The sequence below is a fragment of the Giraffa tippelskirchi genome, chromosome 4 (genome assembly GCF_054371585.1).
Source record: "Giraffa tippelskirchi isolate mGirTip1 chromosome 4, T2T-mGirTip1v1.2.pri, whole genome shotgun sequence".
NCBI lineage: Eukaryota > Metazoa > Chordata > Mammalia > Artiodactyla > Giraffidae > Giraffa > Giraffa tippelskirchi.
Window position 1 is genome coordinate 190,048,292 of NC_137278.1, and position 17,351 is coordinate 190,065,642.

The 17,351-nt window shown below is 40.6% G+C and overlaps 1 protein-coding gene across 2 annotated transcripts in view; it reads left to right on the forward strand.

The window, feature by feature from the left end:
- Positions 1–17,351, forward strand: part of GRIN2B (glutamate ionotropic receptor NMDA type subunit 2B) — an 815,960-nt gene that overhangs the window by 9,206 nt on the left and 789,403 nt on the right. The window contains exon 2 of one of the 2 annotated variants that reach the window (XM_081589234.1): positions 3,686–3,754. The gene's annotated coding sequence lies outside the window, so the exon portion shown is untranslated. Of the gene's footprint in view, positions 1–3,685; positions 3,755–15,514; positions 15,687–17,351 lie in introns of those variants that run through there. The other variant, XM_081589233.1, reaches the window with a different exon arrangement.

A 17,351-nucleotide genomic window follows, 5' to 3' on the forward strand; every position in this document is an offset into this window, starting at 1 on the left:
ACCATAGTCTTGACTAGACGGACCTTTGTTGGCAAAGTAATGTCTCTGCTTTTAAACATGCTATCTAGGTTGGCCATAACCTTCCTTCCAAGTAGTAAGCGTCTTTTAATTTCATGGCTGCAGTCACCATCAGCAGTGATTCTGGAGCCCAATCATATTTAAATAGCTGCAAATCAAAGACAAGCAAAAATCTTGAAGTCATCCAGAGAAAAAGATATATTATTCATAGAGGGACAAGGCTTAGAATTATAACACATATGTCTCATCAAAAACAATGCAAGTCAAAAGACAATAAAGTGACATTTTTCAAGTGCTGAACAAAAAAAAAACATAATTCTATACAGGGCAAAAGTATCCTTTAAAATGAAGAAGATATAAACATATTTTCAAACAAATCAGGACAGAGGAAATTCATTGTCAGCAGAAATACTCTAAAAGAAATGTTACAGAAAGTTCTGAAAGATAAAGAATATTAGATAGGTCAGAAACATGCATCAACATGAAGGACTAAAGAGTATCAGAAATGAAATAAATGAAGGTAAAAGAAAATATTTTCAATTACTCTAAAAGATGACTTGTCTTTAAAGCAAAAGGCCATTCTACCATTCTATTAGGACAGTTGTTTTAGGTAACGAGAACAAGTAAGACTAGTGAATTCAATGAAATGAGCATATCAACATACTTTGCCATAAAATGAGTTCCTTGGTTGAAAATTATATTCTTTGGAATATTGTGCTTAAGGCATTCTGTAAATCCACAGGTTGTGGTGGGTTTGGAAGAAGTATTGTAGGCAGGAAAGGTAAATCTTCTTCCAAATTATAATAGTCTGAAATAGTCTATATCAGTGAGAATAAAGTATACCCTTCGAATGATGGAATTAATCTAATGTAATCATCCTGCTGCCAAGGTAGGCTTACCTCCAGGAATGGTCTTAAAGCAGGAGGGTCATTGTTGGTCTCTACTGTTGTAGCTTGAGCTCATTGCAATGGTTTTGGTCCGTAGAAATCCATATTGTTAAGTCCATGCATAACCTCCATCCCTGACCACATGACCACTTTGTGCAAAAGCCCATCTGTCAAGGACAGGGATGTCTAAGGAAAAATGATGCCTAATATCTATAGAATGGGTCGTCTTTTCTGCCTTATTTTAAATGTACTCTTTTGCTGAGGTTGTTCTTGGGTGATATTCACATGGGATACAAGTATCTCCATACTCTGTGCTCATTTGGAGGGGTCCATTCACATACCTCTACCCCAAACCGCTGTCATCAGTCTTCAAATTCTGTTTTGTCCCTGACCATCCAGCCAGATACCAGCAAATGCCCATTAATAAATATAGATCCATACTTCTAACCAACTCTTTGGTCCTGATACAGTAGACAACTAAATGTACCAGTTGAAATCCCAGCAAATGAGGTTTCTCCTTCACCCATATTCTTCAAGTCTACTCCAGACTGACTGTGGTGCTGTAGCCATCCAGTTTCAAATGATGCCGGGATATAATTCAGAACCATCTTTAATCCAGGCCCACCCAAATTTTTCTTAGTTATAGGAAGTCCCAATGCATTCACAGGTGCAAAAAAAGAGAAGAAGTGTAGCAGAAGACAGAAGCAGACTCATACAACTTACTACTTCCTGTAGGAATTTCTCAAGACCAGTCTATACTGATGATAGAGTGCTGCTATGCATACTTAATTTTATGCTTCTATGTATCATACAATACTCAGTTCAAGACAGGCAACTGAGGTTACATGGTAACTTAGTGGCTTGTGGTCAAGCTGTCAGTCTGTTTTAGGGCCTATAGTGGGACAGAAGCTATTTCTCAAAGGACAGTAGTCATCCACAGAAGATGGTGTAGTTCTGCCTCAAAATCCTAGAGGAGTCAGCCAGAGGTTCAATATAGTAGCCCTATCTACCAAAGAAAGCACAAGCATAATTATATCTTCTGAGTTATATGGCCCAAATGACAGAACAGATTGTACAGAAGACTAGATCTGATGCTGAGGTTCTTCCAGGATCCATACCAAACCAGCAGGCTTTGGGTTATCCAGTAAGTGCATCAGAGTAGTAGCTTATGTTGTTTCTAAAATCTAAAGAGACACTAAAGGCATCCTGTCCCTTTCTTACTGGTAGAAGGGATCAGATGAAACAACTTGCACTTTATTTTGGAAGGGATACCTTCCAAGTCCATACCGTGGATCATTGGACCCTATAAAGCAACCAATTCAGGAAAGGTCATTACTGGTCTTTTAGACAAAAGAAAAGTAACTAACAAAGACAGAATACAAAAGGCTGTTTCTGATGCAAAAGATGCTTGACAAAATGTGGGTAATTAGCCTAATTGGAGTCTTCTCTATGTTACAGCCCCAATTCTCTCACTCCCCCAATCAAAGTTCTAACATTAATATAAGAGACCATTTGATGTTATAATTTTAATCTGCATTGTAACTTAGCCATTCACACGTCTAGACTTTGGACTTGGTCACAAACCTTGACACTCTGCAGATAAAAGAGATAGAGGCTTATTTTAGGGCAGTCATAGAAGCCATCTTGTTCCTTGCATATGTGCATGATAAGTTGCTTCAGTCAAGCCCAACTCTTGGCAACCCTATGGACTGTAGCCCGCCAGTCTCATCTTCCTTGGGATTCTCCAGGCAAGAATACTAGAGTGGATTGCCATGCCCTCCTCCAAGGGATCTTCCCGACCTAGGCACTGAACCCCCATCTCTTAAGTTTCCTGCATTGGCTGAAGTGTTCTTTACCACTAGCGCCATCTGGAAGCCATATCTTCTTCCTTATCTGGATCTAAAGCTGGAAATTTAAGGCTCTGAACTCATAATTTTTGTTCTTCAAGTCCTACAGTGCCTCTGGAAGCAATCAGCCAGCACTATTGTTTTTCCCATGAGAGAATCTATGGTAACAGCTATTTCTACAGACCATTGATTGCTCATGACAATGTGTTATAATTCAAGTATCTTACCCACTTCATGCAATAGGCTACTATTTTATTACTGGCAACAGGGTCATTAATCCCAAATTTAGGCAAATCAGAGAATCAGTTTGAAAGTCCCATCATTTTGTTTCTGTTCCCTGGGACCAATTGTTAGTACCAATAACAATATCAGTTAGTATTAAGTAAGAGAAGAAGAGATCTAAATGAGTCTTATGAAGTAAGAGATTCTATATGATTTAAACCTTCTACACCTGTAGTAGAAGCTAGGGAAATAAGAGCTGCTGCTGCTGCTGCTGCTAAGTCGCTTCAGTCGTGTCCTACTCTGTGCAACCCCATAGACGGCAGCCCACCAGGCTCCCCCATCCCTGGGATTCTCCAGGCAAGAACACTGGAGTGGGTTGCCATTTCCTTCTCCAATGCATGAAAGTGAAAAGTGAAAGTGAAGTCTCTCAGTCATGTCAGACTCTTAGTGACCCCATGGACTGAAGCCTGCCAGGCTCCTCCGTCCATGGGGTTTTCCAGGCAAAAGAGTACTAGAGTGGGGTGCCAATGACTTCTCCAAAATAACAGCTAGAGAAGGCTAGCTGAAGGAACAGAGGAGTCACTAACTAATTTCTTTGAAAAGTAAGGCTTGTATAGCTGCCTAAGTGGGACTGCAAAGGGAAAGCTATTGCCTCTGTGTAGTTAGCTATGGCTTCTGTGTCCTAACCAAGTGTCTGTTGCTCATCAACAGGTTTCACAGATAGGAAGACAAGCTGGAGGTGAAGTGAAGGAGAGTGAGAACCATCTGGAACTTGACAAGGTCATTATTTGTTCAGCACCAATTTTAACTAAGATGATCTTTAGAGAGCAATGGCCAGTGCTTCACTTCAGGCTTCTGAAGTACATTTCTAATGATATTAATAAAAAAGAAACCTGTATTTTAAAACATTTTATCAGCATATTTGAATAATAGGCAAGATAAAAATCCTATGACCTTTAGCTTGAGAGGGGCTTAAGAAGGTATATATGCCATGGGTGGGTCTTTGGTGGGTGTATAAAGAATGGAGATACAAAATGTTATATTTTAAGGAACAAAAATCAAATTGACATCAGATTTCTCCTCTGTTGTATTAATACCAAATACTTAATTGAGCAATATCATAATAGTTTTGAGAGGGGAAAGGATGGGACATTAGAATTTATGTTTAAATTGTCTTTAATGTAAAAAAGTAACAATTTTATTCTTAGATACTCAAAGGTTCAGAAAATATAGGACCTATGTATCCTTTTAGAAAAGCTACTGACAGTTATAGGCCTATTTGCTGCTGCTGCTGCTGCTAAGTCGCTTCAGTCGTGTCCGACTCTGTGTGACCCCATAGACGGCAGCCCACCAGGCTCCGCCATCCCTGGGATTCTCCAGGCGAGAATACTGGAGTGGGTTGCCGTTTCCTTCTCCAGTGCATTAAAGGGAAAAGTGAAAGTGAAGTCGCTCAGTCGTCTGACTCTTAGCGACCCCGTGGACTGTAGCCTACCAGGCTCCTCCGTCCATGGGAGTTTCCAGGCAAGAGTACTGGAGTGGGGCGCCATTACCTTCTTCGTATAGGCCTATTTATCTAAGAGATTAACCGAAATTAATACCTCCAAAATTAGAAGGTTTGGGTATTAGTTAAGAACATTTATTTAAAAGAACTATAGGTACAGCATACAGCTACCCCCAAATATTCTGAGAATAATTATTTAAGAAGCCACTCTGAATTGACTTTACCACACTAATGATCTTGCAAGAATGCAAAAGTGTGGATGTCTCCTTCTTAGAGAAAACTGGACAAAATGTAAAAGCAAGTAGTCTCACTATAAATATTATTTTCCTTTAGGTTTTGACCAAAAAAAAAAAACTTCTTAGGTAGTCTCACCCTCAACCAAAGTATACATTTATTTTTAGCATTTCAATTAAATAATGAGACAATTATAAGCCATTAAACCCCAGTATAATTTCTGTAAGAAAATACATCAAAATAATGATGAAATTTAATTGAAGTGATGGTACTTTGAATGAGTTTTGTCTTTTTATTTGGACTTATTTTCCAAATTGTCTTTCAAAAGCAAGTATAAATTTGTCAATTGTAGGAGTTTTGCTTCCCAGTAAGATGTAACCAGTCTCACAATGCCTAATCTCAAAGTCCTACTAGAGGAATGGGTATGCTATACACACAGGAGAGAACTCCAAGTTTCACTCTCAAGATATTTGAAACCTGAGGTGAACTCAAACAAAATAAATTTGTAATAATCTAAACCCAACAGAGCATAATCCCAATTGGATCAAACCAATGCCTCTCAATCTAACTTCCTAACAGTGGAAAAGACACGAACTCTCTGGGACAAAAATAATATTTTAGTTCCCAAAAGTTTTTGGATATACAATGTTCAACATACAATTCTTTAAAAATGAGACTTGTAAATATGAAGGAAAATATGACTTGTGAACAGGAAGATATAGCCTTTAAAAACAGATCTCTAGGTTACCCAAATAATGCACGTATCCAAAGAAAAACATGATCTGAAAGGATACCTGCACCTCAGTGTTCATTGCAGCACTGTTTACAACAGCCAAGACATGGAAGCAACCAAAATATCCATCAATGAGGAATGGATAAAGAAGAAGTGGTGCATCTATACAATGGACTATTACTCAGCCATTAAAAAGAATGAAATAATGCCATTTGCAACAACATGAATGGACTTAGAAATTGTCATGCTGAGTGAAGTAAGTCAGATAGAGAAAGGCAAATATTGTATGATATCAGTAAAGTAAATGTACCTACTACATTCCATTTATTGAAGGTTTCCAGTGTGCCTAGTATTTGCCAGGTATTTTAAATATTTTGTGTCATGTAATCTTGTACATGACAGCGGCAGCTGTGCGTGGGCACAGGAGGGCCGAGAGGAGATACTCCACATTCAAGGTCAGGAGGGGCCGTCGTGAGTAGATACCCCTTGTCCAAGGTAAGGAGCAATGGCTGCACTTTGCTGGAACAGCCGTGAAGAGATACCCCACATCCAAGGTAAGAGAAACCCAAGTAAGACGGTAGGTGTTGCGAGAGGGCATCAGAGGGCAGACACACTGAAACTATAATCACAGAAAACTAGCTAATCTGATCACACAGACCACAGCCTTGTCTATCTCAATGAAACCAAGCCATGACCTGTGGGGCCACCCAAGATGGATGGGTCATGGTGGAGAGTTCTGACAAAATGAGGTCCACTGGACAAGGGCATGGCAAACCACTTCAGTATTCTTGCCTTGAGAACCCCATGAACAGTATGAAAAGGGAAAAAGATAGGACACTGAAAGATGAACTCCCCAGGTCGGTAGGTGCCCAATATGCTACTGGAGATCAGTGGAGAAATAACTCCAGAAAGAATGATGGGATGGAGCCAAAGCAAAAGCAATACCTAGCTGTGGATGTGACTGGTGACAGAAGTAAAGTCTGATGCTGTAAAGAGCAATATTGCATAGGAACCTGGAATGTTAGGTCCATGAATCAAAGCAAATTGGAAGTGGTCAAACAGGAGATGGCAAGAGTGAACATCGACATTCTAGAAATCAGCAAACTAAGATGGTCTGGAATGGGTGAATTTAACTCAGATGACCATTATATCTACTACTGTGGGCAGGAATCCCTTAGAAGAAATGGAGTAGCCATCATGGTCAACAAAAGAGTCTGAAATGCAGTACTTGGATGCAATCTCAAAAACGACAGAATGATCTCTGTTCGTTTCCAAGGCAAACCATTCAGTATCACAGTAATCCAAGTCTATGCCCCGACCAGTAATGCTGAAGAAGCTGAACTTGAACGGTTCTATGAAGACCTACAAGACCTTTTAGAACTAACACCCAAAAAAAGATGTTCTTTTCATTATAGGGGACTGGAATGCAAAAGCAGGTAGTCAGGAAACACTGGCATAAAAGGCAAATTTGGCCTTGGAGTACAGAATGAAGCAGGACAAAGGCTAATAGAGTTTTGCCAAGAGAATGCACTGGTCATATCAAACACCCTCTTTCAACAACACAAGAGAAGACTCTACACATGGACATCACCAGATGGTCAACACTGAAATCAGATTGATTATATTCTTTGCAGCCACAGATGGAGAAGCCCTATACAGTCAGCAAAAACAAGACCGGGAGCAGACTGTGGCTCAGATCGTGAACTGCTTATTGCCAAATTCAGACTTAAATTGAAGAAAGTAGGGAAAACCACTAGACCATTCAGGTATGACCTAAATCAAATCCCCAACGATAATACAGTAGAAGTGAGAAATAGATTTAAGGGACTAGATCTGATAGACAGAGTGCCTGATGAACTATGGACAGAGGTTCATGACATTGTACAGGAGACAGGGATCAAGACCATCCCCATGGAAAAGAAATGCAAAAAAGCAAAATGGCTGTCTGAGGAGGCCTTACAAATAGCTGGGAAAAGAAGAGAAGTGAAAAGCAAAGGAGAAAAGGAAAGATATTCCCATCTGCATGCAGAATTCCAAAGAACAGCAAGGAGAGATAAGAAAGCCTTCCTCAGCGATCAATGCAAAGAAATAGAGGAAAACAACAGAATGGGAAAGACTAGAGATCTCTTCAAGAAAATCAGAGATATCAAGGGAACATTTCATGCAAAGATAGGCTCGATAAAAGACAGAAATGGTATGGACCTAACAGAAGCAGAAGATAAGGCAAGAATACACAGAAGAACTGTACAAAAAAGATCTTCACTACCCAGATAATCACGATGATGTGATCACTCACCTAGAGCCAGACATCCTGGAATGTGAAGTCAAGTGGGCCTTAGAAAGCATCCCTACGAACAAAGCTAGTGGAGGTGATGGAATTCCAGTTGAGCTATTTCAAATCCTCAAAGATGATGCTGTGAAAGTGCTGCACTCAATATGCCAGCAAATCTGGAAAACTCAGCAGTGGCCACAGGACTGGAAAAGGTCAGTTTTCATTCCAATCCCAAAGAAAGGCAATGCCAAAGAATGCTCAAACTGCCACACAATTGCACTCATCTCACACGCTAGTAAAGTAATGCTCAAAATTCTCCAAGCCAGGCTTCAGCAATACGTGAACTGTGAACTTCCAGATGTTCAAGCTTGCTTTAGAAAAGGCAGAGGAACCAGAGATCAAATTGCCAACATCCACTGGATCATCGAAAAAGCAAGAGAGTTCCAGAAAAACATCTATTTCTGCTTTATTGACTATGCCAAAGCCTTTGACTGTGTGGATCACAATAAACTGTGGAAAATTCTGAAAGAGATGGGAATACCAGATCATCTGACCTGCCTCTTGAGAAACCTGTATGCAGGTCAGGAAGCAACAGTTAGAACTGGACATGGAACAACAGACTGGTTCCAAATAGGAAAAGGAGTACGTCAAGGCTGTATATTGACACCCTGCTTATTTAACTTACATGCAGAGTACATCATGAGAAACGCTGGGCTGGAAGAAAAACAAGCTGGAATCAAGATTGCCGGAAGAAATATCAATAACCTCAGATATGCAGATGACACCCCCATATGGCAGAATGTGAAGAAGTGAAGAGCCTCTTGTTGAAAGCGAAAGAGGAGAGTGAAAAAGTTGGCTTAAAGCTCAACGTTCAGAAAACTAAGATCATGGCCTCTGGTCCCATCAGTTCATGGGAAATAGATGGGAAACAGTGGAAACACTGCCAGACTTTATTTTTTGGGGCTCCAAAATCACTGCTGATGGTGATTGCAGCCGTGAAATTAAAACATGCTTACTCCTTGGAAGGAAGGGTATGGCTAACCTAGATAGCATATTTAAAAGCAGAGACATTACTTGGCCAACAAAAGTCCGTCTAGTCAAGGCTATGGTTTTTCCAGTAGTCATGTATGGATGTGAGAGTTGGACGGTGAAGAAAGCTGAGCGCCGCAGAATTGATGCTTTTGAACTGTGGTGTTGAAGAAGACTCTTGAGAGTCCCTTGGACTGCAAGGAGATCCATGTTCATTGGAAGGACTGATGTTGAGGCTGAAACTCCAATACTTTGGCCACCTCATGCAAAGAGTTGACTCATTGGAAAAGACCCTAATGCTGGGTAGGATTAGAGGCAGGAGGAGAAGGGGACGACACAGGATGAGATGGTTGGATGGCATCACTGACTCGATGGACATGGGTTTGGGTAAACTCTGGGAGTTGGTGATGGACAGGGAGGCCTGGCGTGCTGCGATTCATGGGGTCACAAAGAGTCGGACACAACTGAGTGACTGAACTGAACTGAACTGAATCTTTACAACCCTGATCAGTTCAGTTAAGAATTTTCCACAGTTTACTGTGATCCACACAGTCAAAGGCTTTGGCATAGTCAATAAAGCAGAAATAGATATATTTCTGGAACTCTCTTGCTTTTTCGATGATCCAGTGGATGTTGGCAATTTGATCTCTGGTTCCTCTGCCTTTTCTAAAGCAAGCTTGAACATCTGGAAGTTCACAGTTCACGTATTGCTGAAGCCTGGCTTGGAGAATTTTGAGCATTACTTTACTAGCGTGTGAGATGAGTGCAATTGTGTGGTAGTTTGAGCATTCTTTGGCATCGCCTTTCTTTGGGATTGGAATGAAAACTGACCTTTTCCAGTCCTGTGGCCACTGCTGAGTTTTCCAGATTTGCTGGCATATTGAGTGCAGCACTTTCACAGCATCATCTTTGAGGATTTGAAATAGCTCAACTGGAATTCCATCACCTCCACTAGCTTTGTTCGAAGTGATGCTTTCTAAGGCCCACTTGACTTCACATTCCAGGATGTCTGGCTCTAGGTGAGTGATCACATCATCGTGATTATCTGGGTAGTGAAGATCTTTTTTGTACAGTTCTTCTGTATATTTTTGCCACCTCTTCTTAATATCTTCTGCTTCTGTTAGGTCCATACCATTTGTGTCCTTTATCAAGCCTATCTTTGCATGAAATGTTCCCTTCATATCTCTAATTTTCTTGAAGAGATCGCTAGTCTTTCCCAATCTGTTGTTTTCCTGTATTTCTTTACACTGTTCGCTGAGGAAGGCTTTCTTATCTCTCCTTGCTGTTCTTTGGAACTCTGCATGCAGATGGGAATATCTTTCCTTTTCTCCTTTGCTTTTTGCTTCTCTTCTTTTCCCAGCTATCTGTAAGGCCTCTTCAGACAGCCATTTTGCTTTTTTGCATTTCTTTTCCATGGGGATGGTCTTGATCCCTGCCTCCTGTACAATGTCACGAACCTCTGTCCATAGTTCATCAGGCACTCTGTCTATCAGATCTAGTCCCTTAAATCTATTTGTCACTTCTACTGTATACTCATAAGGGATTTGACCTAGGTCATACCTGAATGGATTAGTGGTTTTCCCTACTTTCTTCAATTTAAGTCTGAATTTGGCAATAAGCAGTTCATTATCTGAGCCACAGTCTGCTCCCGGTCTTGTTTTTGCTGACTGTATAGAGCTTCTCCATCTGTGGCTGCAAAGAATATAATCAATCTGATTTCAGTGTTGACCATCTGGTGAGGTACAACCCTGATAGGTAGACATTATCTTCATAGTGGAGGAAATCACAGATCAGAGAGATTATGTGACAACTAGCAAAGTTAGTAAGTGGTAGGAATGAGATTTAAATACTTGACTCAGTATACCATAATCTTTTCAATACAACTGAGATCTCCAATTAGGAAATATATAGGAACTAGTAGAAAGCTGATTTTTAAAAAGAAAAAAAACCTCAGGCCCCACCCTAGACTGTTTAGCCCAAAACTCTCTGCTAACTGGTAACCTCCACATTTCAAACTCCAGAGTCGAAATTACAGAGGAAGCTAGGGTGTTTGTTTTAGAAGTTTACAATCACATGTTTAACTGGTCATTTCATAGGATGTAAACTAGCTTTCCTCCAATCATATACCTACCCTGATCTAATCATTGATTCTGGAATGCAATTCAAGGCAGCTTCCCTGAGCAGGGCTTGAGTTAAAAGATGACAGTTGGGGGGGGGCGGGGAACTTCCCTGGTGGTCCAGTGGGGAAGATCCTGCACTCCCAATCCAGAGAGCCCTGGTCATGGAACTAGAGCTCACATGCCACAACTAAGCGTTTGAGTGTCATCAGTAAAGATCCTGCAGGCCACAACTAAAGATTGGTTTAAAAACCAGTTATTAGACATAGTGGAGGAAACATGAAACGTTACTGCATAAATTAAGGTTAAGCTCAGCTAGTTTTGTTAGTGATAAAAAATCAGTAATACTGACACTTTTTAAAGATAGAATTTTATTTCTCTTACACATAAAAAATAGGCAATTCAGGGCTGTCACAGCCCACCATTATGTAAGGAATTCAGGCTCCTTTTAAATTGTTTCTCCTTCTGTCTGATAGCAACACCATCCTGAGCATGGACCTTTTGTCTCATGGGACCAAAATGGCTGCTTGCATGCCAGACATTATGCCCACATTTGTGTTGTGAGAAATTTCCTTGATGCAACAGTAAACTCTAAGTACACTAACATGCAAGCTATCATAGAGGTTTGGGGACAAAAAGGTCTGCAGATAAAATGAAGATGCTCAAATTATGTAGCTTATCAAACCAATTTATAACACAGAATGAGAAAACAAGGAAAAAGAAACAGGATAATAGTTTCACACACTTAGGATGCAAGAAGATGGAAGCATCACATTAACTGAATCCTTGGTTACATAATGTTTATATATTCTCTTTTTCTCTCTACTACATCAATCTTCCCCTTAGATGGTATGATTTTGATAAGCAAAACTAGAATTTGAGCAAGGGAGTTTGGCAGACAGGTTTCTAGAACCAACAAACTCATATGTTCTATCAACAAGAGGCAGGGATGAGTATGTCTGGCTGCAAGTATAGCTCCCTAGTTAGCTTGCTGAACAATTATGAGTGTTATCTATGCTTGTAGGGTAGAATGTGTGTGAGGCCAAAATGGTACCATGATAAATATCACTAATGAGTAGCTGTATTCCTTTTCTAATGCTATGTCACAAATTATCACCAATTTGGCAGCTTAAAACAACACCCATTTAGTAGTCACAGCTCTGGAGGCTAGAGGTTCTGCATGACTAGTGTCTCTGCTCAAGGCATTGCAAGGCAGAAACCAAGGTTCATCTGGGCTGAGTTCTTATCTGAGGCTCTGTGGACGAATCCACTTCTAAGCTCATTCTTCCTGTTGACTGAATTCAGTTGCTGAAGTTGCAGGACTGGGGTTCCCTTTTCTCACTGGCTGTGAGCTAGGGGCTGCTCTTGATTCCATGAAGCTGCTGATCTTCCCTGCCCTGTGGCCCACTCCATCTTCCAGGCAGGAACAGTGCATCAACTCCTCATGTTTTGAATCTCTAGCTTTCTGTCCCTGATCTTTATGCCTATATTTACAGCCTTCTTAAACTTAGGTCAGGCCCACCTGGATAATCCCCCTATAATAAGATAAACTGATTTAGGATCTCAAATACATCTGCAAAATCCCTTCACAACAACACCTAAATTAATGTTTGTTGAATAACTAAGTGAAAATGTATATACACTGGGGGGCCAGAAATTTGGAGGACCATTTTACAGTTCTGCCTACCACAGCAGCTGGCTGAAGGATAGCGTAGCTGTTAGCCCAAAGACATACCTGTACCTTGTGATTCAACTTTTTTACCCCTTTCTACCTATGAGTAAAATTCTTGTTTGTCCTGTCATATATCCATTTATTATATGTAACTTAAACATGTTTTACAAGTTACTAACTTACTTAAAATCTGTATTTAACACATTTGATGAAATTTGCCTACATCTCATAAGCTACCTGCCTACACATATCTATAGTTAACACCCTCCATGAGTTTCACCTTTATTTCTTAGTTTACCCGGTATCTAGACTTAGTACTTCTTATGAGTTTCAAATATCTCATTTATTTGCTTTATCCTGAATGGAAGAACTGAATATTCCCAAATAAGACAGCACACATACATTCGTTCAGTCAGCAAGTAAAGAAGGAAATGAAAATGGTATGTCCCAACCACTCCTACTTAAGGACTTTCACAAACATTTCTGCTTATGTTTCACAGGTCAGAACTGAGTCATGTGAACATACAATCAGGTAGATAGCTTCCCCTACCCCTCTCTAGTTTCCTCTTAATTGTTCACTGATCAGTATGCCTTGCCAATTAAATCCTTAGCAATACTGGCAGTTTAGCCACTATGATGTCCAACTCTTGCAACCCCATGGACTGTAGTCTGCCAGGCTCCTTTGTCCATGGGATTTGCTAGGCAAGAATACTGGAATGGGTTTGCCATTTTCTTCCCAACCAGGGATTGAACCCAGGTCTCCTGCTTTACAGGCACTCTCCTGTATTACAGGCGGGTTCTTTATCAACTGAGCCACCAGGGAAGCCCTAGCCAATGAGTTAGCACTGGCAAAGTGAAGTCCAGGTGATAAATGGAAATGATGGCCTCCTTCACTGCCACCGTTGCTACTTTGCTTATGGATGCATTGAGCAAGAACAAGGTCAAGAGTGATTGACAACCATAATGTGGGTCATATCATCCAACTAATAACTAGCCATCATATTTTAAGCAAGGGCTATCAGAATGAACTCAGAATCCGACTGAGGCCATTGGGCAACAAATTCATATATCTTATATCTCATTCTCATATCTTTATGCCCATATACTGATAAGTGGAATTAGTGATGTCCTGGGTCCTAAGAACTTGGTATATTAGGTCGCAGCCAATATCCAAAAGTTTTGCCATTTGCCCTCTCCCAGTGTGTGATGTTATATCATTTTTTCTGTGGGATTTCTCATCTCCCATTATTCAGATATTTTACTTTTATAAACTTATTTGCCTAAGTGCCTATAATTCTATTGTCATGGCTTAAATAAGTTTTTGTTACATCCAGTGTCTTTTTGAAATATACATTTAGCAACATCTTAGTAAGACGGTTGTCAAATTTTTCTCTCAAAATCCACTGCAGTGAAGCTAAAACCATTGATATCTGAAGTGAAGCATCTTTTGGCAGAACTCATAGTACACTGTATAAATAGCTACTGCCTTTCTTTTAACCTCTTCAATTGCTGTACCTGGATCACTTTGTTGTTGTTCAGTCACTATGTCATACGTGATTCTTTGCAACCCCATAGACTGCAGCACACCAGTCCCCTCTATCCTTCACTGTCTCCTGGGGTTTGCTTAAATTCATGTCCATTGAGTTAGTGATGCTATCTAACCATCTCATCCTCTGCTGCCCCCATCTCCTTTTGTCTTCGATCTTTCCCAGCATCAGGGTCTTTTGCAATGAGTAAGCTCTTCTATACCTGTTTTATTTTCTTAATAGTTGCCACTTGGGCCAGTCTAACCCCAATTTCTCCCAACACTATAGTTACCCCAAAATTGTATTTTGTTTTCTGTCTCTATATCAGTTGGTATGGAAAATTAGCTTTCAAAGCCTATTTTCAGCTATTTCAGTTTATCATTTTCAACAATGTGTTCAGGACCTTGTGCTTAAGAATTCCCTGGGAGATCTGAGTGAAAATTCAGACTCTTCAGCTGATCTCAGTCCTACAGAATCAGAGTATCTGAGTACAAGGCCAGGAATCTTCATTTTAACAAGCTTCTTAGCTAAGTCTTGCGTAAAATAAGAATCGCTGCCTGGTTAGCCTTCTCTTATCAGTTGAATCCTGATAGCTACAGAGATGGGTGAATAATTGAAACTTGATTGATGAATTTGATGGGGCAGTGAAGAACTAGTATAATATTCCTTCTTGGGGAAGAATTTATTTTCCCTCTCAACCTAAAACCAGATAAAGAAAGTCAGGCAAAAGAGTTAATGTATTTATCCAAGATCACAAAGATAGAAGGAGTTAAGCTGCTTCTTATGCCCCTATTCTATGCTGAAAGACATAAGATCTTGGAGTAGATCATAGAATAAATACCTCAAAATATACAACTAAACTATAATTGAGTGAAACAGCCAAAAGTAGATTTTGTATAGTATACAGGCACTGTTGTTTTACAGTCGCTCAGTCGTGTCCAAGTCTTTGCAATCCCATAGACTGTAGCCCACCAGGCTCCTCTGTCCATGGAATTCTCCAGGCAAGAATACCAGAGTGGGTTGCCATTTCCTTCTCCATTATACAAGCATAAATAAATGTTAAAAATTATTCATAATTATTTGTGGGGAAATCTGGAATGTGGAAGTTATGTTAGAACTTGATCCACTTCAAACTCCATTTCACCATATTTAGAAACTCAGCTACAAGCATGCCTATTAAAGAAATATTACCATTTATTTGCTTAGAAAGAAATTAAAGGTGATGGAATTCCTGCTTTTGCTAATAAATTGAGGAAAAATTCTCAGTGAAGATACAGCATGTGGCTGTTACCAGACAACAGTTACCATGGGACTGTTAGTAGTCCTGCTAGCCATTGGTCAGCACAGCAGTGGGCCCCTCCCATAAGCAACCAACTGTCAAGGAGTGACCGTTAGTCATCCTGCTCAGCCATTGGTCAGCACTGCAATGGGCCCCACCCACAAGCAACCATCTGTCACAGAGGCATCCATTAGTGGTCCTGCTCAGCTATGGGGGCCTCAGGCCCCACCCACCCCACGCACAAGCAACCAACTGTCAAGGAGTGACCGTTAGTCATCCTACTCAGCCATTGGTCAGCACTGCAGTGGGCCCTGCCCACAAACAACCAACTGTCAAGGAGCAACAGGAGGTGAGGGGATTCGGACAAGAATCTGCTGAGTGGTGGTTGGCAGGTAGAGAGTGAGGTAAAAGGCAGAGCCCTGTCTTCTCCCCAGGGGCTCTCCAGCTCACTTGGCCTTGGATGGGTGGTGAGCTGGGGGCCCAGGGAGCAGGCTGGTGGCTGTGTCCTGAAAGGCTCCAGAGCCCCTCCCAAGGCCGCCTACTGGCCAGCCCAAGGCTTTGAGGTGGCAGTGAACCTCTTCCCCACCTCTGTGACCTAACAGCTGTCTTCCTGGGACACAGTCTATGGGACCTGCCCCTGCCATATGAGGGCCTGAGGAGCCTAAGGGCCAGTTGGGTCCTGGCTCCCTCAACAATGATGATGATGGCTGGGCAGGATCTGGGGACCTGGCCCTGAGGGAGCCTCCAGCTGAGGTCTGCCTCCTCTTAGCCAGGACTGGGACTTGGAGGGTGGAAGTCATGCCTGGGGACCTGGCCCTTTCTTGTCAGAATGGAGAATAATTATTTGTTTGGTAGAAATTTACAGGAAAAAAAAAAAAAAAGAAACTTACAGGAATGTTTGACCATGATCTGACCTCCAAAACAAAGGCTCTCACCACTCACCTCCCTCACCTTTCCTAGAAGAGGGCTTTGCTGAAAGCTTTTGGGGAATTTAGGGTTTTTAAGACATGAACCACTCATCTCCTTGCATTGCCCTCAATAAACTTTTCTCTGTTCTGAACTCCAGTGTTTCCGTGTTATTTGGCCTCACTGTGCACTGGTTACAGGGACTTGTGTTTTGGTAACAAAAGAAATTTTAGATCACCTACAGGATCCCCTGACTTGGGATCCCAGCAATATACAAAAATGTGGCAGAAGTAACTAAGAAATAAATGAAAGTCTAGAGAGGAAGTAAATTTGAACTATTTTTTTTCATTCTTTACTTTCATTCTTCTTCTTAAAAAAATGTATCTAAAAATTGGAGCTAAAGAAAAAGGATGATTGAATGTTCTTTCAGTGTTATACTTCATCCTGTAAACAGGTTCTCCCTAGTTCTAGGATTAAGTACTATGGTTTAGGACTGTAAAGGTACATGTCACCTTGTAGATTTTTTTTCCTGGCAGATATATGAGTAATAAATGGGAAGAGATATCATCATAGGTTATATTAGTCTTATTGGATTTTGATCACTTTTGTCCCAAATGTAACAAATTTATTTTGATATGTCTTTCTTGAGGGTTTATTTTATATTCCTTAATTTCTCTAATTCTCCTTTAAATCAGCTTTACAATCCTGCTAGTTCCCTCAGTAATGAAATAAATTGTTGAGGGTGTCATTATATGTGTGTTTGAGTCATTTTAAACTTTATAGAAATAAAATTTAACTTTCACAGTTATGGAAGTTGTTCCACCTAGATGCCAAACTGTACTCACCCAGCTAGAGCCAGTGAAACTGCCTTGTTCAGGAAGTACATCTCATGGAATACTTAAGGCATTACTCTTTTTGGATTTTGGAGTGAATTCCAGGCAGCAATATAATTCTACTTAAGCTGATTCTTCTGTATCTCCTTTTTTATTTCTGGTTCTTGGTCAGGTTTGGTCCCAGCTCTGATGTGCACATAGCTGATAAATTATGTCCCATTGGTAGCAGCAAGGACTGGAAATCTGGTTTTATGATCTGAATCATTGGTGATCTC